The sequence below is a fragment of the Myotis davidii genome, unplaced genomic scaffold (genome assembly GCF_000327345.1).
Source record: "Myotis davidii unplaced genomic scaffold, ASM32734v1 scaffold1350, whole genome shotgun sequence".
Classification (NCBI taxonomy): Eukaryota; Metazoa; Chordata; class Mammalia; order Chiroptera; family Vespertilionidae; genus Myotis; species Myotis davidii.
This window is the reverse complement of record NW_006283656.1, coordinates 97,838-115,501: the sequence shown is the minus strand read 5'-3', so window position 1 is coordinate 115,501 and position 17,664 is coordinate 97,838.

Genomic DNA, 17,664 nt, shown 5'->3' with positions numbered 1-17,664 from the left:
AAAAAATATATTTTATTGATTTTTTACAGAGAGGAAGGGAGAGAGATAGAGAGTTAGAAACATCGATGAGAGAGAAACATCGATCAGCTGCCTCCTGCACATCTCCCACTGGGGATGTGCCTGCAACCCAAGTACATGCCCTTGACCGGAATCGAACCTGGGACCTGTCAGTCCGCAGGCTGACGCTCTATCCACTGAGCCAAGCCAGTTTCGGCTTTTAGTGTATTTTTTTGAGATTTTACATGTACAAGTGATTCTAATGCAAATATAATGAGCCCCATGGATGCCCCTTCCACTCTTATCAGATCACGTGTTTCGCCCAGACTTGCTGATTTCATTCCTTTGCCTTCCTGTTCCAGAAAGAGCCATTATCATAAATGTGATTTTTTTATTCTCATGCATGTTTTTATATTTTTAATACATAATTTTACATCCATAAGTGATAAATAGTTTCGGTATACAGGCTTTTGCATTTTACAACTTCTGCATAGTTTTCTTTTGTACGATTTTGCCATAATTTATTTATCCATTTTCTTAGAAGGGGTTCAGTTTTTCACCATTACAAACGATGAGGCAAACAACATTCTTTTCCATGTTTCCATGTATAAGGGTTCTCCAGAGGGTTAGCCTACAATGGAATTGCTAAATTTTTGGATATGAATATCTTTAACTTTACTAGATATTGCCAAATTGCTCTCCAAAGAGAAATGCTGGAGTTCTTTATATATGCTGCGTACTAAAATAGTGTTGGTTATATGCACAACAAATGTATTTTCCAGTCTGTGGCTTGTCTTTGCCTTTTGTTCATAGTGGGTTGTAAAGGTAATTTTGATTTTAATATATTCAAAGATATCAAGTTTTCTTTTGTGTTTTGTGCATGTTATCTCTTGTTCTATAAATTCTTTTATTTTATTAACTTTATTTTTACAATATTATAGGTGTCCCCATTTTCCATCCTTGTCCTCCCATCCCCCCTTACTCCCCCTTCCCTCTGGCCATCACCACTGTTGTCTGTGTCTGGATTATGCATACATGTTCTGTGGCTAATACCTTCACCTTCTTTCTTCCAGTCCCCCTTCCTCCCTCCCCTCTGACAGCTGTCAGGCTGTTCCATGTATCCTTGCCTCTGTTTCTATTTTGTTTGTCCATTTATTTTGTTCATTGGATTCCACATATAACTGAGATCACATGGTATTTGTCTTTCACTGACTGGCTTATTTCACTGAGCATATAGATCCTTTTATTTTACAAGGTCATGAAAATGTCACCCTCTTCCTCATCCTCTGATTCCTTTGTCTATGCGAGCATGTTTCCTGGATTGCCCTAAATTATATGAGCACTGGTCTAATCCATGCTAATCCAGATGCAAGGTTTGCACTTCTTGATATTTTTAGAATGTATTGAATTAGTGAGCAAGATAGAGTTTACAGTATCAACAAAGGAGGAGTTCACTTCTACTTCATATTAGGTAAATAAACTGCTCCTGTAAACTACTTCTAATCTCTCTTTTCATTAAATCTTAACCTTACCAACACTATCTCTATCAGAACCAGCAGGCTTTTTTTCCCCTCCCTCTGTGGAGCAAAAATAACTCCTCACTTTGCTTCATGAAAAACTTCACCTCGCCGAAACCGGTTTGGCTCAGTGGATAGAGCATCGGCCTGCGGACTGAAAGGTCCCGGGTTTGATTCCGGTCAAGGGCATGTATCTGGGTTGCAGGCACATCCCCAATAGGGGGTGTGCAGGAGGCAGCTGATCGATGTTTCTCTCTCATCGATGTTTCTGACTCTCTATCTCTCTCCCTTCCTCTCTGTAAAAAATCAATAAAATATATTTTTAAAAAAATTCACCTGTTTTGCCCTGGCTGGTATGGCTCAGCTGGTTGGAGTATCGTCTATACATCGAAAGGTCCCAGGTTCCACTTCCAGTCAGGGCATATGCCCAGGTTGCAGGTTCAATTCCTGATTGGGGCAGGTGTGGGAAGCAAGCGATTGATATTTCACTCTGAGGCTGATGTTTCTCTCTCTCTCTCCCTTTCCCTTCCCCTCTCTCTAAAATCAATACGCTTGTCTGAAGCATCAGACAACCCTTCTTTAGAAAAAGAAAAAAGAAAACTTCACCTGTTTTGCTACAAAAGATGGGTAATAGTTAACTTACAAATTAACAAACAATGAGAAAAGTGTCATCTCAATCACAGTGGTTCTCTCACTTAAAGAAATTATCATAATCATTTATTCACTTATTTACGTCATATTTATTAAGCCTCAATTAAGTGTTGAGCATTAAACAAGACATCGAGTGAACAAAACAATGTCCCAGGTAGAAAAGAGCCAGGAGGGAGATCTGGGAAGGCTTCTCAGAGGAGGTGACAGTTAAAGTAAGATGGGAAGAATAAGGAAGTCGCCATTTCAGGGTGTGTGTGGGGGGATTTAACAGGAGATGAAATGGCAAATGCAAAAGCCAAATGCAATGAAAAAGAACTGGGCAGGTAGGATGAACTTAATGGATGACGACTATGGCTAACAGGAAATGTTGAAGGAGGAAAATAATATGGACTGTGTGTGGAGAGCAATAGGGGTGAAATTATTTAGTGTCTTAGGCTTTAAGAGGCTAGTGACTTTGTGTTTTTAAAATATAGTGTTGACTGTATGAAGTCGATAGATTGGCAATACATTAGAGTAGAAGAAGGGAACCAATTAGGAAGCTATCGCTGGGGTCCAGGTGAGTTGCAAGGATGACCAAGGTCGGTTTTGTAAAAGAACAGATGCAAAGAAATACATCTTTGAAAAAGAAATGACAGATTTTCTAGAGATAATTGGAGGAAGGAAGACAATGTAATAAAAATGTAATCAGAGATAGTTCCCTGAATTGTGATGATTACAATGGGACATAAACTGAGATGGTGGACACTACCCAGGAAGGTTGGGGTAGGACAGGGATGGTGGCAGTCAAGACTTGTCTTAAACAGATCACTTTCAGGTGCCTGCATGACATCCACGTGGAGACTGAGTAGTCAGTGGGATCTAGAACTCAGAGAAGATGTAAATTTGGGAATATCACTTGGTAGGACAGGTTTTTTTTTTCCAATTCATGATGGAGAGATAGATATACGGACAGGAAAGAGGAATAGAGGCAAATCTCACTTTAGTTCTAGCTTAAATTTTAGATTTCAGTGACTACCAGCCATGGCCTTGAATTTCTGTGAATAGACAGGGATCTTAGACAGAGGATATCAAAGGAAACCCAGAAAAAGTCAAAATATGACAATTGTCCATTTGGTACCATTTATAAATCTCATGGCTCCTCTAAGAGTCTGTTGATTTTTACAACTTTCAGAATCAAGAGTTAGAAAGTACTGCACCATTGTACTTCAAAGCAACCAGGTTGATTGCACACTTTAAAGGAAAAATTGAATTATATTATTGGAGATTTGTTGAGAGATTGGTATCATAAAATGTGTTGATCAGTAGGCAGCAAAACTAACATGCCGGTGTTTAAGCACTATTAACAGTTTCAAAACTTCTAATTGGGTTTTTGTTAATATGTTCAAAGTAGATTTGTTGATTAATTCCATATCATTGACAAGGAATTTTGCACGTCAGTAAATTGTGTTTCTTTTTCTTATTGCAGGTAAAATGATGAGCAGTTGAAATTCATTGGCTGAATCTTTTGTGTAACTATGGATAGATGTATTTGCACCTTATACTTTGTGTTTATTTTCAGTGCTTAATCCACTTGTATTAACCTCTAGTTGCAACTTGCAGACAAAATTCTGGGCCCAGTTGTCCAGTCCTACTGATGACAAGTATACCTACTAGTCTGAAAATATTAGGTGCCTAGTATGAACCAACTGCTCTGATACCCATGAAAGTTACCAGAAAAGTAGGTCATCATTTTTGAATTCAAGAACTTGCAGTCTGAAAAAGAAGCCAGCTTGTAATCACCTACATACATTGCAAGGTCCAATGGAAAAATGGTTAAAATAGATTAAAGAAATGCTAAGTCACTTCCAGGTAACAATGACCACATAACATGGGTTTACAAATATCCCTAATGAAATGCATGAAACTAGGAAAAAACTAGCAAGTAAACAAAAGTAGATCACCCATAGAAAAAAAATAAGAAATGGAAATAATTGAATGCCCTAAATTTCCTCCAAGTGACAGGCAAGAAAAGAACTAAAGGATTATAGTGTTGCATGACATAACTCTGAACCATAGCTCTAAAACTTAAAAAAGCAATATTGGTGAGTATATTATTCAGAGTAGGCTAAATGTTGAAATACGAAATGTTGAAACCTCAGTGTTTAACTTACTACAAGTTTCCTTCTCCCTCCTTATATAACAAGATAGTTATATCTTGTGAGATAGCTTCCGGGCTCTTTCCACCTATGGATTCTTCCTCCTAGATCATAAAAGTCCTCTCCATTAAAAGGAAAGACCAACAAATGAGAAGTTCTTATGGAATAAGCTTGAAAGTGGCCAACTTCACTTGGCCAGAAGACCTCTGTGACATGTCAACCCTTAACTGCAAGAGAGGCTGGGAAATGTAGTCTACATGTGTGCCCAGGAAGAAAGGGGAAGGGTTTATACAGTAGTATCTGCCACAGAGTCTACACAATCCCTAACATTGCCATTAATCATCCCCAAACTGGAGAAAAATGAAACAAGGAATTTTTCTCCACTCTTCTCTCTTTTGATGAGGGATAGTGCAATAGCTAAATGAGAATGAAGGACCCCAGGGCTCCCCCTTAAAGTGGTAACACTCAGAACAGCTCCCAGGGTGAGAAGATACACCATCTATGGATTCTTCCTTTAAGGAAAGGCGGAAAAACTAGCAAGTAAACAAAAAATAGATCACCAATAGAAAAAATAAGAAATGGAAATAATAGAATACCCTAAATTTCCCCAAGTGACAGCCAAGAACAGGACTAACGGATTATAGTGTGGCATGACGTATCTCTGACATACCTCTGTTACATGGGTGCATAGACTCTGGCTTAATATGGACATCTATCTGGGCATTAGAGAACCCAGATCTTCCAATAATGAGCGCTCACCATCTCAGTTAAGCTTTCTTCTCCTTTTCGTTCAGCCATTCCACTCAAGTTGCTGGATCCACCATAACAAAAATAAACACAAGAACAATGTGCTAGGACCTGGGCTTTATTTGTTGTTTAGAAAGATACAAATAGGAAAGGAACTTAAGGGGGAATTCACTCACCCACCCTGTAGTGATCAAATAGAAATTCCAGGCAAGTGTCTCATGAAAACCGTGAGATGCGAGAAGAAAGCCACATGGCAGCTGTAGAACACACTGCACAGGAGGAAAACATAAGGGAAAAGGCAAACAGCTAGTCTAGAAGAACACTATAACTCGGGGAGTGAAAGAACATCTCATGCATATGCTTTATTTTATTGAAGAACATAATAGGATTGAAAATTCAGTTCAGCAAAAAAGAGCTCAAAGATGAAACCACAAGGTAACAGGATGTGGCTGCCAGGGCAAGGGATGCTGGGTGATGACAATCCCACTGCCAGTCCCCAAGGCACAGGACAGAGGATGGCAAAGACTGGATATGAGAGGGCAGACAGATAAGAATCAACATACGAGCCTGTGCATGGACAGAACTGCATCTTTCCCAAAACCCAAGGACAGCAGTAAAACCAGGCTGCCAGTGGAAAGCAGAACCACGGATTGGGAAACCTCCAGACTCTCACCATTTCTTGTGTCGGCTATTATGTTGTAAAGCTTCTCCCCTGTCTCTCTCTGCAGTCTTCACAGGTTCTCAGTCCACATGGAAGAATATATTTTAGGTTATACTCCCAGCAACAAATAGACTCACTCACTGGCTCTCAATCACAATCCCAAATTTGCAGGAGTAAACTATGATAGACCCAGCTTATGTGATGTTCAGTCACCTTGGTCCCATTGCCTATAGAAGAGGCATAAAGTCATACAGCGATCATAGTTAATACATTCTGAGTGTGAGCTGGATATCATACACTGGTACCAAGTGCTTTATTTGGGGCATCCCATACAACCTTCACATAGGAGAGATAGTACCATCATTATTTTATTATTTTTTAATTGGAAGTTTAAAAAAAATCTTCACCTGAGGATATGCTTATTGATTTTAGGAAGAGGTTAAGAGAGAGAGAGAGAGAATATCAGTTGGCTGCCTTCCATATGTGCTGTATGTACTCTGGCCAGGGATCAAACCCTAATCCTATGTATGTGCCCTGACCACAACCCTTCAGTTTATGGGACAATGCTCCAACCAACTGAGCCACAAGGCCAGGGCAGTACTATTATTATTTTAAATGGATTACATTGAGACTCAGAACGTTTACATTGCTTGCCCCTGTCACACATATTTCAGAGCCAAGTTTCAAATCTAGGTGGCCCGCTCCAAATCTATTCTCAGCCTTTATGCTACTTATCACCAGTTACTAAAAGAGAGGATGATGGTCTATGGATTGGACAGATCCCCTACAAGATAAACATTATTTTTCTAAAAATGTCTTTGAGATAGTCTCAAAAGTAGACTTATGGAATCATTGGCCATACTGCCTGGTGGCTTTCCTGAAAAGTTGCTGTGATGTATGCCCCATGGGAAATGTATGAAAGTTCTCACCCTGGCTGGTGTGGCTCAGTTGGTAGAGCATTGTCCCAGGCACTGAAAGGTTTAATTCCTGGTCAGAGCCCCAGTCCGGGGGGGCAGGGGGTGCAAGAGGCAGTCTATGGATGTTTCTCTCTCACATCAATATTTCTCTTTCTCCCCCTTCCTCTCTCTCTAAAATTAATAAAAACACTTTTTTTAAAAAAAGTTCTTCTCCATCACATTACTGCCAGCATTGAGTAATAAAAGCTTATTTTCAATTGCTCCATCAAACCTATCAATTTTATCTTTGCTGATTGAGTAGGGAGATGGGTGAGGAAGAATTATTCTAAGTGGGGGTTGGGGAAACCTTCACAGTGGAGGTCAATGAGGGCACAGCCGTAGCAAAACAGAAAGGCCTGAAGTCCCTGGGCTATTTGGAGAAGGTAGGGCAGTTTGGGTGGCTTAAAAATAGTGTCGAGAGTTATATTTAGGAATCACTCCAGAGAACGATGAAAGCCAGAGTGAAAGACTATGACCTTGTTAAAAAACATTTTAGACATGAGAGGTGATATTATTCTAAAAGAAAGTAGCCCTTAAATAAACGTTGTGTGAGATATTTGCCTACTGGGCTGTGATACTAACACACACATTCAGGTACAAGTACATTCTTTCCCCCACCACCCTTCCCTCCATACAATCCTTTTCATACACACCCACTTTGTTTAAAAAGTGATGATGGGGTTCATCTCTGATTGTTTGTATTAGGGTAAAATGAATTCGCTAATGGATGACAGGTGTGAGGGCTTTTTGGCTTTGAAATGCATCCGACTAGAGACATTTGCATTCTATGAGATATCTATGCTAATATAACATTCACACTCAGAGAAGTTTAAATTGCAAATTGTGAAAAGCTTGAAGTCAGTAAATAATATTTTGGGGAGAAGGGCGGTGGCACCAAGACAATTTCAGTGGAGAAGTTTGCATGGAAGGAACGCGTTGTCTAGGTGTGAACTTTCCTGGAATTGAAATCACCTGGCACTGGCAGTGACTTCTGTTCCTCTCTGCCAGTGGATTGCAAACTGTAGCGTGCATTGGAATCACCTGGAAGGCTGGTAAAACGAAATTGCTAGGTCCCGCCCCTCCCAGCGTTCCCCACTCAAAAAGGTTGGAGGGCAGCTGAGAACTTGCATTTGGAAAAGTTACCGGATGAGGATGGTTCCTCCCCTAGGGACTATACGTTGAGAATCTTCACTCTAAGAAAATCCAAATACTAAATTTGCTCATCAAAATGGGTGGAAGAGAAGAACTAACTAATAATAATGAAAGATTCCACCTGATTAAGTCTGGATAATGTTTCTCCAAAGCTTTGAAAGGTTCCTTTATGTCTTGGAAGAACCTGGCAGCAGGAGGAAGCAAGACCAGAAGGTAGGTACACTCTTGGGAACCAGCCCAGGCCCCTAAGTGCTCCCTCCTCCTCTGAGCTGCCAGTTTGGAGGAGAGAAATGGGAAATCTCCTGGGCTGCTGCCGCTGCCGAGAGAGCTCTTATTGCCAGTGTTCCCTGGGGTGGCAGAGCCAGCCAGCCACTCACCCTGGGTGATGATGTCGCCTGCTCCGCTCCATCACACCTGGCGGAAGGGATCAGATAAGCTCCATGGGACGAGGCCCCAGGAACAGTGCAGGCTTGACAGGTGAACCAAAGGCCCTTTTGTTTCCTGGGCTGGGGCCGGCTGCCAGGCTGGTGGATTTCTGTCAGTCAGCTGGCTGCTACACCTCTTTGCTTCTCTATTTTCCCGTAAAAAGAAACCATTAGTGATTTTCAAAGCTGTTCCTGAGCACGTGGGGCCTTCATGTGAGACAGGTGGAGTTAGTGTTGGGGAGGCATCTGTCTACTCTGGCAGGAAGCCACCTATGGGAGTGGGGCCCATTAGGGCAGCCAAGGCGCTCCCGGGGCCTGCCTGGGTGGTTGTATGGGAATTCCCCACCAGTGCTCTTCCAGGGGCCTGTGGGCTGAGTGTGTCCCTGAGGAGGGCCCGGCAGCACCTGTATGTCCAGGCCCTCCAGGAAGGCCCCTCACCTGCAGTTGTTGTCATGTCTGATGCCCCTTTTCTTGGGACCCCCGTGATTTTCCTCGCACTGGGATCGCTGCTCCGTCTTCTGGAGGAACTCACAATGTTATCCTCGAGCGGTGGGACCTTTAAGGTCAATGTGACCGTGTTCTTTGTGCCCAGTGGATTTTCAGTCAGTCCTACTCATTTTGCATCAGCCAAGTGGCTTAACTTCAGCATCTGACTTGCTCTCTCCCCCCGTGGTTGGTTTGGGTGAGTGGGGATGGGGAGCTGTGGGGAGCGGGGTGGGGGTGTGACTTCCTCTCTGGATATGATTTATTGGCAGATCAAAAACTTTGGAAAAGGGAGTTTTTAAAAAGAAAATGTAATTGCACTTGTTTGCAGGCCTAGAGAATGTTCTGAAGAATATCCTCTTTAGAAGGGATAGAGGGCTGGGTGATAAGTCCTTTCTGTGGTGCAGGTTTGAGAAATGACCCTGGGGAATCACTCTGAGTTATGTGGACAAGCAACCAGACCGGGGTCTGTCTGCTCCCAGAAGTGCACCCCTCCCAAGCTTGGCTTCCTACAGGATTGTGCCTTCTCCCCGTCATGAGAACTCTCACTCCTTGAGGCCTCCAGGTGCTGGGGAAATGTTGCTCCAGGATACCTGTAAATAGCTGACCCCCAAATCTAGACTCACTGTACCCGAATTGTCTGCTTATTCCCTACAGACAGGGTTACTCTTATGCTTGCTCTATGACAGTGGTACTCAACCTGTGGTTTGCGACCCCTTTGGCGGTCGAATGGCCCTTTCACAGGGGTCGCCTAAGACCATCCTGCATATCAGATATTTACATGACGATTCATAACAGTAGCAACAGTACAGTTATGAAGTAGCAACGAAAATAATTTTATGGTTGGGTCACAACATGAGGAACTGTATTTAAAGGGCCAGAAGGTTGAGAACCACTGCTCTATGACAAGATTTCTCAACCTTGTCATTGTTGACACTTTGGCCCAGGTAATTCCCTCTTGCAGAGCCTTCCTGAGCATTGTAGGCTATTTAGCAGCATCCCTGGCCTTAACCAATTAGGTATCCATAGCAACCCTCATCCCTAGTTTTGACAACCCAAAATATCGCCAGATAGTATCAACTGTCCCCAGGGGCTCCAAATGGCCCCTAGTTTAGAACCATTGATGTATTAATATAAGAAGGGAGACACAGCATGGTGGGGAATCCTCCGCTGGAACAAAATTTCATTACTGCATGGCCAGGCCGTTGCTCAGGACCCAGCTCACCCGCCATAGGGAAAGCAGGGGGATGGGGACTTGTGCCTTCTCTCGCTGACCACAGACCTTAGTTCTGGTGTTTCAAAAGCAGAGCCCAAGATGTGAGCTCAGCTTGTTTATTTGGGAGAACAAGGAAACACCTGTGAGGAAGGTGAGACAGCACAGAGGAAAGCTCATTAGATGTATGTTGACGAGTAGATTACTGCTGTGGATAAACGAGGCTCAGTGTCTCTGGGACCTTCTGTAGAAGGCACTTTTGAAGTATCCCTCCGAAGAATGAGAACTGGACATTTGTCCACTCATCCGCATCCCCCAATTGGTAGAGGCTGTCCCCAAGGACATTAATTTTTTTGCACTTTCTGATTGTACCTACTTGCTACCTAGCCAGCTCAGGTGCTTCTGGGAGAAAGCTCTCAGGCAGCATTGAAGATTGATGATAGGTACTTAAGGTAGGAAGCTCTCGTGCGTGCTAGAAACTGTTTATCTGAGCTATAGGCGAACACAGGTGTGCTAGGTTGGGACCTTAACAGCATCTTTTGTATCCTGTCTCTGTGAGTTTCTTCTTTCCTCAATAAAGTCTGGTTCTCAAGTCCTGATTCATGATGAGTAGGATGCACCAAGGGACCCAAACTTGCAGGACATTCTCTGACTGCCATTCTGTGGGCTTATAGTTTCCTGAGTAGACCCTGGTTAAAGATACCAAAAACTACAAGTAGAAGTTAGGGAGAAGAGAAACTCAGTACTTTCTGAAAAATAACAGGATGCCTGAAAGCTTGTTTTGCTGATGGCCCTGAAGGTGTTAACATGAGATGTTATCTGTCTTTACAGGGTTCTGTGACTTGTCAGGGACATGCATGTGTTAAAAGAGCCAGTGGCACATCCCTGGCACTTAGTATGCAGGCAGCATGCTTACGAGATACTCTGATTTCCAGCTAGTCGGATGAAAGATGAGAATTGGTTATTGCTGTCTTCTGTGAATAAGGATATTGAGATGCAATGTGGCGGGTCTATAGGGATTTCAAAGACCTTCCGTGGTGTTATGCGAGGCCACAATAGCCCAACATTATTGCTCTTGCTTATGGGCGGACAGGTTTGAATGCCAAGCTGGGGGTTTTGGATTAGATATGACAAGCCACAGGAAGCTTCCCAGGCTTGCCTCGTAAGGAAGTGACATGATGAAAATGGTGATGGAGGGCTTCATTCAGCTGTTGGAGGACAATTATTCCAGTGGCTGCCCAGCCGCAGAAAGGGTTGAAGTAAGGAGAGGGTGGAGTGGGAGAGACCAGCCAAGAAGCTGTTACGGTAATACAAGGATAAGATGGTGAAGATTGTAGAGTCAAATCTGAATCCCGATAAGAAATTTCAATCTTCTAGCAGCCCTTTCTAGATCTAAAAATAGTGAGGCACTATCTGACTGTCCTGATATTAATGTAGAAAGTGTTCTCTGAGATGTGGAATCGTCTAATGTTGTAGCTGGAAAGAACTAGGGTCATGGACTCTAGTGGTGGGTAATTTAGATGTCCCCAGGGCCAAGGCAGGTAGAATGTGAAGCAGGTATGATTTTCATTCATGTAACTATACTGTGTGTGTGGGGAGTGTTGGGTACTGTGTAGTGGTGTGCTGGAGCTATGATAGTGTATGCTTGTGCCATAGCATGCTTGCACCAGCTCATGAGATCCATTGGTTACATTTTTAGGGCATATTAAGTTGGCTGATGTCCCACTGGTAGCTTGGAATTAACCATGGCAGAAGTATTTATACCATCAAAACTGGTAAGCACTGCAAATCAGGGCTCTGTCTCTCCCAAGAGCTGGCTGTTTAAAGTTTACCAGAGGCACACCACTGGCCCCATGACAAACTAGGGCATATGTGCCCAGGCTAAAGTGGACAGCTGCTACTCAACTTCAGCCTCTGTGGCCTCAATGGCCTGGTGAAATCATTATTTCCAGATGTTCTAATTTTTTAAGAGTCAAACACCTTCATTTTCCATGAGGTCATGCAGGCTTCAATGGTTGTGGCATTTTTGAGGAAAATAGGGGAGGACAGCCTAGAGAGACTGAGGGGATAGATATATCAGTCAAACTGTATATTATTATTATTATTTAAAATATATTTTTATTGATTTCAGAGAGGAAGGGAGAGGGAGAAAGAAATAGAAACATCAATGATGAGACTCATTGATTGGCTGCTTCCTGCATGCCCCCTACTGGGGATTGAGCCCACAACCTGGGCATGTGCCCTGGCTGGGAATCAAACCGTGACTTCCTACTTCAGTGATGGCAAACCTTTTGAGCTCAGCGTGTCAGCATTTTGAAAAACCCTAACTTAACTTTGGTGCCGTGTCACATATAGAAATTTTTTGATATTTGCAACCATATTAAACCAAAGATTTATATTTTTGGTATTTATTTTATATATTTAAATGCCATTTAACAAAGAAATATCAACCAAAAAAATGAGATCACGTGTCACTTCTGACATGCGTGTCATAAGTTCGCCATCACTATAGTTCATAGGTTGATGCTCAAACACTGAGCCACACTGGCTGGGTCAAACTGTATATTATTAAAAGCAGTTATCCATTCTCTGTTCATTGTTTTAAGAGAATTGAACAAATCACATTCTACAAATAGGGCTAAACAAAGAGGCCATGGTATTCTTTTTCATCCTAACCATGTAACATTTCTTTCATGTTATTGGTTAGGTGTGCATAGCCAAAGAAATGATGAGAAGCAATCAGTGAGTAGTGAGTAACTGAGGGTTTATCTTCTACTTCAAATATTCAGTTACTTTCACGAAAGAGCAAATCTAAGCAAAATTAGATCCTTTGATTCTTGGGTGGTTGATCACATTTCTTGAGTTTCTGCTATATCCATGGAAACAAATGGGCAATTTCTGTGATCCTCTTCATTTAAACTTTGGGATACAATTTTGCACGGCTGACATGGATGGCTTACAATGCCTCAACACTATATCAATCGATTGTGGTCTCTAATATCCACTTTTTCTAATATCAGGATATCTTGTCATTCTAGGCAACTCACAGGCAAATGGGGAAGGATCCTAAACTTTGCTAATTTCATAAGAAAGGATTTAAAGCACACTTCAGCAGCTGCATATATGCTGAATAGCAAAAGAAAGCTCTCCTAATTGGTTGTTTTGTGTTTGGAAGGTCCTGGGGAAAAATAACAATTAAGTTAAAAGCTACCTTTGCATCATAAATCTAAGTACCTTGGAAAAGATGACTTATTTTAAGTTAATTACAAAGACTTTGTGTGTGATACAGAATTTTAAAAGACTTTCTCTACATGGATAGTATTATAAGGAAATAGTTAAATTCTCTCTCTTTACTTGGCAACTGTAATTAAGGCGTGTGTGTTCTATAACCTTGTCAGATCTCTGTCCTGGCTTGGTCTTAAAATAAGTTTTATGGCCTTCTTGACCTTCATTTACCTTAGAAATAGATGCAAGTGAAATTTCTCTTCCTCAAAGTGAAGTAGAAATGGTCTGTTACATTTTGAAATAATGCAGAGGTACTTAGCTGATGACTTGGGATTTAGTACTAGCTCTTTTGTGGTGTCTTGAAAATGCTTGCCAGCTCATTAACCACTGATCATGCCATCTTCAATTGCTCTTTATCTTTACATTATTAGAAGTTCTGTGCTTTCCCAAACCAGGTTAATGCTGGAGGCCATCAGAAAGGGAGCTGTTTTATTGACTGGAAACAGTGACCAGAGCCACACTATTTATGGATCCGATGAAGTCAAGCCTTAAAAGGAAGGCTTCAAGTTCTTCCTTGGGTCTCTTCTCTTCTGAGCACATAGGGCCAATGCCCTTCATAGACCTTTTGTGGCAAATCGAGGCCCTATGAGCAGTTCTACTCAATGAGTTGTGAACAGAAGCAACATGTGCTACTTCTGGACAGGGACACTTAATTACTGAGGCTAGAGTCTCTGGAACATTCTTTCTTCCTCAGGTTTGGTGGTTACTGACAGGCACCATTCAGATGGACAGCTGGTCTATCTGCCAGGCTTCTGAGTGAATTACTGTGTCAGCAGAGTGCCTCCCCCTCTTTCCACTTCTGGTGACTCACAACGGATATGTAGTGTAAACTACAAGTGAATTGTTTTTATGTGGAGCCACTGAGATTTGGGGGTTATTTGTTACTGCAGCTTAACCTATCCTGTCCTGAGTGATAGGCACATACACACACGAGGCCTGTGATTCTGAGAAAAGTGACTCAACGTGGAAGGAAGTGGCTTCTACCAGCATGCTTTATTGTTTTTGTAATCATCTGATGATTGAGGTATGTCAGCTCAGGGAAACCATCAACGAGGCAGAAAGTGTATAGCCAGTTTTGATGATGTACACCACCACCCTCATTATCACCATCCTTTCCTCTCTTGTTTTTTTTTTTTAAACTAAGATCTTAGGGGTGAGAAGAGGCCAGTATGCTTGCGTTTGGATTGGGGTAAGGTTGTCAAGTTAGACTAGCAAGTGCAAGGCCCAGAGGTAAGAAAGAGTTTGACATGTTAATGTCTATGAGAGCGTAAGAGGTTTACTGTTACAGATGCTGTGGGTGTCGCCCCCACGTCCCATTTCTAGCACAGCGCACTCAGTGAGTGGACATATAGCTATGAGCAGCCACCTTCTCTGAGCACTGCTCTCCCCCATTGGGAGGCACCAAGGATAGAAGATTATAACCCCCTTTGTCGCCCCACCAAGGATGGCAGCCAACGGTCAATTACTGGCTGGCTTGGGGAACAAATTGCTAGCCCCTTTGCTTCTAGGCAAGATATTTTTGTTTTGTAATTTATGTTCCAGAGCTTCTCCTTAACCCCAATTAGGCCAAAGCCGTACTCTACCTGAAATCTCATCTTGATTAGCCCTTTCTCTTTTCTATCCTGCTTCCCTCATATATTTCTTTGACAAATCCTATACACCTAGGTCCCTGTCTAAGGCTCTGCGTCTTAGGAACTCAACAGAAGACAAGTACCAAGGTAGGAAAGGTCCTATGGGCAGAATACTAGTGTGTCAGGAAGCACTGCCTGGTATTAACTCCTCTTGGAAGTTCCTTACAACTAATAGAGAATTAAGTCCTCCCGAAGGCCTATAGTAGGGAAATTTGTTTAACCTTAACATTTTCTTGGAGTACTTGATAATGGGATACTTGGATCCATCATATAAAACATTTTGTCATTGGCTTTTTTTTTTAAAAAAAAACCTCTTTAAAGTTCCTTACAACTAATAGAGAATTAAGTCCTCCTGAAGGCCTATCATAGGGACTTTTGTTTAACCTTAGATAACCTATGCTACTTGGAAGTTAAGCTCAGGAATCTCAGCACTGGACCCTGCTTTACAGATATTAGTTGTACTCTTTAATTTTTTGCTTTTTCTTATAACTTGACTAGGTCATATTTAATTTCAGAAAAGCTCTTTTGTTCCCTGTGTACAGTCATCTTGCTAAACCTGGTAACTTCTCAGAATTTCAGATGCTATGAAATGTTAACTTGTGGGTTCCAGCAAGGACACACTTGGAAGTTAAGCTCAGGAATCTCAGCACTAGACCCTGCTTTACAGATATTAGTTGTGTAATCATGGAAAAGTACCTAATCCTGCTTTGCCTCCCTCTCCTTGCAGTAAAATGGAACTACATCCATTGCTGATGGAAAGGTAAAATGATTTAGCCCCTTTGGAAAATAGTGTGCCAGTTTCTTATAAAGATGAACTTATCTTATATATCACTAATTCACCTAGGTTTCTACCCTTGAAGATAATTAACAATATACGTTCACACAAAGGCATATGCACAAGTGGTCATAGCACTGTTATTTATTATAGCACAAAAATAGAGACAACCAAAATGTCTGCCAACTGTGGTGTAACTATATATCAGCAATAAAAAGGAAAGAACTACTGATACTTACTATAACGTGGACCACAAAAGCATTAGGCTACGTGAAAGAAGACAGGCTTAGGAGACTAGTAGTGAATGATCCCAATTATATGAAGTTTCCAGCTCAGGGGTTGTTTGTATCTTGGGGTGGTGTTAGAGGTTGACTGAAAAGGGGCATGAAGGAACCTTTGGGAGTGATGGAAATGTTCTCACATTGAATTGTGGAGGTGATTGTAGAACTGTATACATTTACTAAACATCATTTGAACTGTGCATACAGAATGGCTGAATTTTATGGTATGTACGCTATATCTCATTACAGCTGCTATGAAGAAACCTTTTGAGAATGTGTGTGTATGTGTGTGAGTGTGTGTCTATTTTCTTACTCTGACATCCCTTAAATTATTATTTTGTAGATATCAAAATCTATTCTTAATAAATGAAAAGACAAGTTCTATATGATAGTAAAACATGGGGGGCTGTAATAGTTACCTCCTGGGGTGCTGTGAGGATTACATGAGATAAACACATAGTTTAATACATGTTAGCTATCATTATTATTTTTTGTTGTAATTGAATCAGAATTTTCCCCACTTATATTTTTTTAAATATATTTTATTGATTTTTTACAGAGGGGAAGGGAGAGAGATAGAGAGTTAGAAACATCGATGAGAGAGAGACATCAATCAGCTGCCTCCTGCACATCTCCTACTGGGGATGTGCCCGCAACCAAGGTACATGCCCTTGACCGGAATCGAACCTGGGACCTTTCAGTCCGCAGGCCGACGCTCTATCCACTGAGCCAAACCAATCTCGGCCCCTTATTTTTAAGAGGAAAACATTTTCTTGGAGTACTTGATAATGGGATACTTGGATCCATCATATAAGACATTTTGTCATTGGCTTTTTTAAAAAAAACCTCTTTAATTTTTTTGCTTTTTCTTATAACTTGACTAGGTCATATTTAATTTGAGAAAAGCTCTTTTGTTCCCTGTGTACAGTCATCTTGCTAAACCTGGTAACTTCTCAGAATTTCAGATGCTATGAAATGTTAACTTGTGGGTTCCAGCAAGGACACAGAATTCTACAGCAGGCATTACATTCTGATAAAATTCATATTATTTTTGAGAAATTGAAAACTACGCGTTGGGCCAAATATCTCTGCAAAACCAATACATATATTCCCTTTATATCTTTTTGACATTAGACACACAGAAAATCCCACCTAGATGACCTTGTGTTTTGAAAGGCAAATACATCGGCTGGTGTGCTGTTTTTGGCTCAGCCAGAAATGATTGTGAATTTTGTCCCCAGAAAGGCAGATTACCAAAGTACATTAGCGTTTTGGGCATGTGCAGTATAGACCAATTTGGCCCAATTTAAGCCGTCAGAGCAAGATTGCACCCAAACAGAAGTGCTTTGTAGAAATGAATTGACAACTCCAGTAGTTTGAAATCAATGCATGCTGGGCAATCAGACTCCCTTATCGCTCCCCAAAATGACCTGCTTAAAGAAAATTGAAGCACTGTTATAGCTGAGATAGCTGTGCAATCCACATGCTCAAAGTGGTGATCACCTTCAAATTTAAGCACTTAATTTAAGAGCTCCAATAATTTTAAATTGCTATGTGCTGCAAAGAGTGACAGACGGTAACCAGAGTGCGCCAGTATTTTTAAAACACTTCAGTGTTCAGTGTAATATATTTCTGTGGAAAGGTTCAGAGCAAGTTGAAGCCAATTTCCAAATTAACACTGAAAATCAAAAGCGACATGGCAACAAACTTCAGGTTGTTTTTCTGTTTTCTTTCTCCCCCCACCCCCCACCCCAC